This window comes from Alosa sapidissima, chromosome 15 (genome assembly GCF_018492685.1).
Source record: "Alosa sapidissima isolate fAloSap1 chromosome 15, fAloSap1.pri, whole genome shotgun sequence".
Taxonomy (NCBI): Eukaryota; Metazoa; Chordata; class Actinopteri; order Clupeiformes; family Clupeidae; genus Alosa; species Alosa sapidissima.
The window spans coordinates 6,295,035-6,301,620 of NC_055971.1; the positions used below are offsets into that span (position 1 = coordinate 6,295,035).

The 6,586-nt window shown below is 40.3% G+C and overlaps 1 long non-coding RNA gene across 1 annotated transcript; it reads right to left on the reverse strand.

Annotated features, from left to right (window-relative positions):
* Nucleotides 1–1,542: 1,542 nt before the first annotated feature.
* On the reverse strand, nucleotides 1,543–3,843 carry LOC121684338. The gene is made up of 3 exons (XR_006023111.1): nucleotides 3,615–3,843; nucleotides 2,424–2,483; nucleotides 1,543–1,811 (listed from the first exon to the last, which is right to left on the reverse strand). It is a non-coding gene; the product is annotated as an uncharacterized LOC121684338 (long non-coding RNA).
* Between the last annotated feature and the right edge of the window lie 2,743 nt (nucleotides 3,844–6,586).

A 6,586-nucleotide genomic window follows, 5' to 3' on the forward strand; every position in this document is an offset into this window, starting at 1 on the left:
GTTTTTAATAGGCATCGCGCCATCTCTAACGTCTTGCTCTGATAGCAACACATCCAGATACAGTTACCCAACACAAACACTGGATGTATAAACCAGAGGGGTGCACTAGGAGAGTGGATGGACAGTGTTTGACAGCTTGTGTGAGCCCAAGTAGCTTACTTTAAAGCGATATCACGAGCTCCTGTCAAAATCTAGCAGTGGGCCTAACTACACACAAGCAAAAGGCTATGAAACAACATCAACAGTAGGCCTATGTTACACAATATCCTTGCTAATGCGCTAACTGGCATTTATTTAAAATGTTATCAGCAAAGTTATAAGGTGAAAACTTTATTTCAAAGTGTGTTCTAAACAACATAATGGCATGATATTAATCTTTCATGTGCATGAGGCCCATATAGCAATGAATATGAAGATGATGTTAAAAGTTAGCTGGCAAAAACATAAATATGTAGGTTACATACCTGATGTCACTGTCACTGAGCTGTCAAAGAGGCTACGAAACCATCTCCGTACGTTATCGCTAATTAAACTCAGCTGACTGGTGTTAGCGCATATCCCATAGTTGCTGTTAAAATGGCTACCAGGCTAGCGTTGGAAATCTAAACACTTCAACACCGACATGTAGCCTAACATGTTCAAAACTATTGCGTGTTATGGGGGAAGACATGAAACTTCTTGAAGCATTTGGGAACACACTGAATTAACTGGAAAGTAGAGTCCCTGTAGATTAGCTTGCTTGCAAATGCCGTTGTCCATGACCTGGCAGTTTTATGGCAAGCGGTTTTAACATACCTTATGGCAAAACGCCCACACTGGGTAAACTTGAAAGCAGAGCTTTAGCCTACCATTGTGTGTGCATGCATGGCAAGCTGTTTTAACATTTAAATGTATTATTCGTAGGAGCAATGAGATATTGTAAATTGAATATGCCAGTTAAATTTCATGTTCAAATTTGTCTTATCAACAATAAAAAAAAGCAATTCATGCTTTAGACCATTTTAATTTAAAACATTTTAAAAACAAAGTACCGGTTCAGGCACCGTTTCGGCACCGGCACCGTTTTAAAAGTATCGATTTAGCACCGGTATCGGATAAAACCCAAATGATACCCAACCCTAGTCTTAAGATACTTTAAGCATTATAAAGGCATGCAATTTAAGTATAATATTAGTGTGATTTAAAATTGTACTATTAGTACTCTCCTACCTATTCTGTTACATGACAAATTACACTTTGATTATGAGAAAAATGTGAGAAAAATGAGAAAAAGACATGAATGAAAACAAAACATAATATTCATCCATAACAAAAGTAAAACATTTTTCATTTGGGCGTATTATATTATTTCACATGCATAGATTTTTCGAGTGGCTGTTTGGAGCACTGGTCAGATTCCTCCTCGCTCGCAGCATTTTCTTCCATGCTTGGGGAGCAGTTTCCTCTGAGTGCTCACGCGCAGAGAGAATTTGCGCGCACGTACTTAATATATACGTGTGTGAAATAATATATAATATAATACACCCGAATGCATGTTTTATTGCTTATTTGTTTGCAAAGTCTTCTGGCCCAGAAAGAAAACCATGGTGGTTACGGATCATGGCTGAGGAGGAAAGGTACAGCTGGTAGAGTTGTGCAGCGAGTGAACTTCCCTCCCAACACTGAGATGTGGTGGCAAAAGCTGTGGTAGCTAGCTTCCTTACTAGCACACCATCTTCCAGTCCAAGATGCATAAAGTTTTCGGTGGCAACCCGGGGCTGGACAGCAGTCAAATGCATTGACCTTGGTATTAGAGAATTTGTCTCTGTTGTCTGTGAACAGAAAGAAGATGGACAACATTTTACAAGATAAACAATATTTTACACAGAAATCCATTGGCAATGATGAGATTAATACAGATTTACCTATTTACCTATTTACCTATAGTACCTATTTGACATTTACTTTTTATGGGTCAAATTGATATTGACACCATCTGTTCGCCATCCTGGTATGGGTAGACCTGGCCAGGTAGTCTTTCCTTAAAGCGTTGTGCACCTTGGCACCAATATGAGTGCAACCACCCTGTTTTCTGCATTTGATTACCTTAGATTCCTTTGTTTCCAATACAACCCTATTATCGTTTTCGGGTCAAATGGCATTTTAAATGGGAGTCGTAGGGGCACTAGCCTACTATTTTGATGCATGAATCAAAATAGTTCTGCCCCTACGACTCCCATTCAAAATGGTATTTGACCCAGAAACGACAATACAGTCAAGCTTAATGGTGGCGCTTCTGACTTATTATGCTGACTTATTATGCTTATTATGCTTTCAAACGAAAGTTTGACTCAGGTACATTCACAAAAAGACCCTAGGTTGCATTTTGGCTTGAGTTATGCTTTAAGAGTAATGGGGCAAGGTCCTGGATGAAGAATATTTACCTTTACTGCTGATTATTTGAGGCGTTCAGACATCTCGGTTTCAAAACTGTCCAGGAACACCTGTAAAAACATAGTTAGGCTACAGATTAAAACTAGGTAAATTACAAACACTACCATGAAATGAACTTGAATGCTCTGTCAAACACGAATAATTAAAAAAATCTAAATCTAATCGCATAAACCAAGGCATAATATCAATCATGTAGCCTAAGCTTCATAGCAATAACTTAGTAGAACACCAGGTTTAATTCCCCCTCTAATATCAATGGTGGAAAAAAAAATGTTCTACTTCATAAAATGCATGTAATTTGTCCTGTAGACTCATTTTAAAAGATGTCTCCACGATTAAAGAAAAAAACAGCTACAATGTCATTAGCATGCCTAATGAATGTGAAGTGTGACTAGCCTAGCACCATCCTCCTTTCTGGGAGGTAGCCTACACCACACATAATATTAACCCTTAAAGGAGTATATTAGAGAAATATTAAGGATGACCCAAAGTTTATGTAGAGATTAAATGTTTATATCTAATTTGCATATTATGACGTCATATGGTGGCGGCCATCTTGGATTATAGAATTTTCATGAAAAGTCACATGTTTGAATGATAAAATGCACCACTTCTTTCCCCCCAAAATGTCCCTCACCTTCTGTATGCTATATTGCACAATACTGAATGCTCAGGTAAATAGTAAGTAGTGAACAAACTGTGTAAATCATTACTAATAAATGGCCGAAACAAACCAAATGCATGTAGCGGTAGACTGGCCTTTTGCTGTAGAGATTTTCCATTTCCATTTCCATGGATATTCCCACGGCTGTTGTTGCCTGCGCCACTCGGCCTCCAGCCTCGTGACTACGGCCGAACAACACCCGTGGGAATATCCATGACCAACCCCACTCTCACTCATGCTATATTGCTTAATTAGTGCTAGCCAACGCTTGTCAATAATCCCACAAACACAAAGCAGGCTAATGTAGTTTTCTTCTTGATAGGGATCTGGGTCGACGAGTATGATAACGTTAGCTAAATTAGCTAACGTGATCTGGCATTGCTAGCTTGTACTAGCAAGGATAAAAACAAACTCTTGAAAGATTGCTAAGCCATCAATTTAACTTCTCCAAAGACTACCGAAGGTCATAAAGAGTAAGCTACATCAGAATAATTTAACAATATGCTTTGGGACTCACCTGATAACGAATAACTTGGCACTTTAGATCCAACTGGCTTCAGCCCTTGTTATCTCATATGAAGAGCCCTTCTGGCTCTGTAGGACCAACGTCTCTGGCATGACTAGAATTTATGGTATCTTTAATTTGGACAAACCTGTAACCTTATACGGACCGTAAACGTATGCATTTTCTGGTCTCTACAGTCCATCTGTCTTGCAAATAAAGTTAATGTTTGCTCACACCACGTTTTGCTCAAAAGGTGCACAGATCCGCCCACTTCATTTCAAATTCAAACAGCCATGTTATTGGTCAACTGGACTGCCTATACATTTAACTGTGTTGCCTATAAATTTAACAAAATGCCACATTCATCATATTACAACTCTTAAGTATTAGCAATTTAATACACTTAAACTAAATAAACTTCTTTACCATTTAAAATACACTAACAACAAAGTACACTTTTAAAAGTACATTACAAAAACACTTTGAATATTGCACAATAAGTATATTTAATTTTAGTACACTGAAGTTGAACTTAATAACATCTACTTTGAAGTATACTTTCTAAAAGTACACATTAAACATACTTTACATAAAGTACAAAAAGTGTAAGCATACTTGCTTTATACTTCATATACTTTAATCATATTTCTAACACACTAAAGTATACTACTTTTTTACCTGGGTGTCTAAAGAGCTTACAGCTTATACAAAATGCAGATGCTCGCACACTCACTAGGACTAAAAAATATGAACATATTTCCCCATCCTAGCATCTCTACACTAGCTACCTGTTAAAAGTCGCATTGACTTCAAAATATTGCTTCTAACATACAAAGCTATCCTGAATATATTAAAGATCTCCTAGTCCAGTGTTTCTCAAACTTTTTCAGACGAAGGGCCACTTAACCAATAAAAAATAAACGCATGGACCACCTAGGATAAAAAAAAAAAGATAAGACCTACTTCAACAGTATATTAGCCTACACAATAGGCCTACTCACTGAACCACCTTGCTTATTGTGTTTGCACTTTGCTTATTGTGTCAGAGGATTCATATGAGTTAAACTGGCATATCTTACATAGACAGTGTTGCAGAACTGTTTGGATACATACAAGTTGGTTCAATATTGCAAACAACTCATCGATATTATATTTTACCACGTCTGCTCTCGGACCACTTGGGAAAGCTTGCGGACCACCAGTGGTCCCCGGACCACACTTTGAGAAACACTGTCCTAGTCCCATACAACCCACCTAGGCCTAGACCTAGTGACTTTAAACACCATGTTCTATTCTCTACATCTAACTAACTTATGCATTTATCATTTATACAGAGCTTACTGTTCTGTAACTGACCCGAGGCAGGCCCTTGGGTCGTGGATCTGCTTGAGGTCAGGGATGGATTACTGCACGGGCCTACCGGGCCCAGGCCCAAGGGGTCAGGGGGCCCTGAATGAAATTATTGCCTCAATATCAACAAATCAGGATGTAGGCTATGAATCTGATTGAATTTAGTATTGGCCATCCCCAAAATGCACCAAAATACAGGAAATTACATCAAACAAATTCAAAATTAATTTGATTAAATTAATTTGATTGACCCCCCCCCCCCCCCCCCCCCACGACAATTAGTGGGGGGCCCTTAATACATCTGGGCCCAGGGGCCCGAAAGTTCATAATCTGCCCCATGCTTGAGGTTTCTTCCTATGTATCTCCAATTCTAGGGAGTTTTTCCTCGCCCCTGTTACTCATGGGCTTTCTTTTCTTTTCTCTGATTGTCTAACATTCTGTAAAGCGCCATGAGACATGTGTACTGTTTTGTCGTAAGTGAAATTAAATTGAAATCGAAATATTACAGGCTCCTCTGTGTCCTGTAATGTGCTGTCAGCTTCTCACAACTAACTGGGCCAAGATTGGCATTGGGGACTTAAAAATATGTGTCTGTCTCGCCATCAATTTACTCATGAGACACTGTGTTATTGTCAGGACCACCTGGCTCAAGTGTAGAGCAACATGATACAAGGATACAAGGAAGTTTATTGTCACATGCATATAGTTACTGGAAGTAAGAAATGCAGTGAAATTATGTCTGGTGTCAGCCTATTTGTGCATTTATGGGGGGGGGGGGGGGGGATGCAGTAGAAGAGGGGTTTAGTAGATTAAGCGGCAAGGGCTGCATAAGAAAGGTGGGGGGGGATTGGGATTGGGGGGGGGGGCACCAACAAGGAGCACCCAAGAGCAACAGGGGCAAAGAAAAACTCCCTTACTAAAGGAAGAAACCTTGGGCAGATCCACGGCTCAAGGGCTAACCCAACTGCCAGGGGTCTTGGTGTGTGTGTTGGGGGGATGACAAGGGAGATGGGATAGTGTGCTGTGTATGTGGGGAGAGGACAGTGTGCAATATGTGTGTTGGAGAAGCTTCCTGATGAAATAATGTGCTGTGTATGTAGGGGAGAGGGGGGGCAGTGTACTGCAAGTATGGTGAAGGGACTTACTATTGCAAGCAGAGTACTGTATGTATGATGTATGTGAGTGATGACAGTGAAGATGTGCGTGTGGGCGGGAGGGGAGTGGAGCAGTGACTGTGTGTGTGTGTGTAGTGTGTGTGTGGGTAGGTGGGGGCAGTGTGCTGTAAGTATGTAGAGGATGTGTGTTGGAGAAGATCCAGAAGACAATGTGCTGTTTATGTAGGGAGGGGGGGGGGGGGGCAGTGTGCAGCAAGTATGTAGAGGAGGCTGTACTGTAGTGCTATGTTTTTGATTACTGCTATCTTCCTTCCTCTGTGGCTACGTCTGTAGAGGAGGCTGTACTGTAGTGCTATGTTTTTGATTACTGCTATCTTCCTTCCTCTGTGGCTACGTCTGAGCCCGCTAGCATAGCAATATGCTAACACATTCGCGCCGCGCATCAGAGCGTTTGAGTACACATACCGACACGGGAGAGGTATGACTCAACTCGTGAAAGTTAAGGTAAGAACATATATT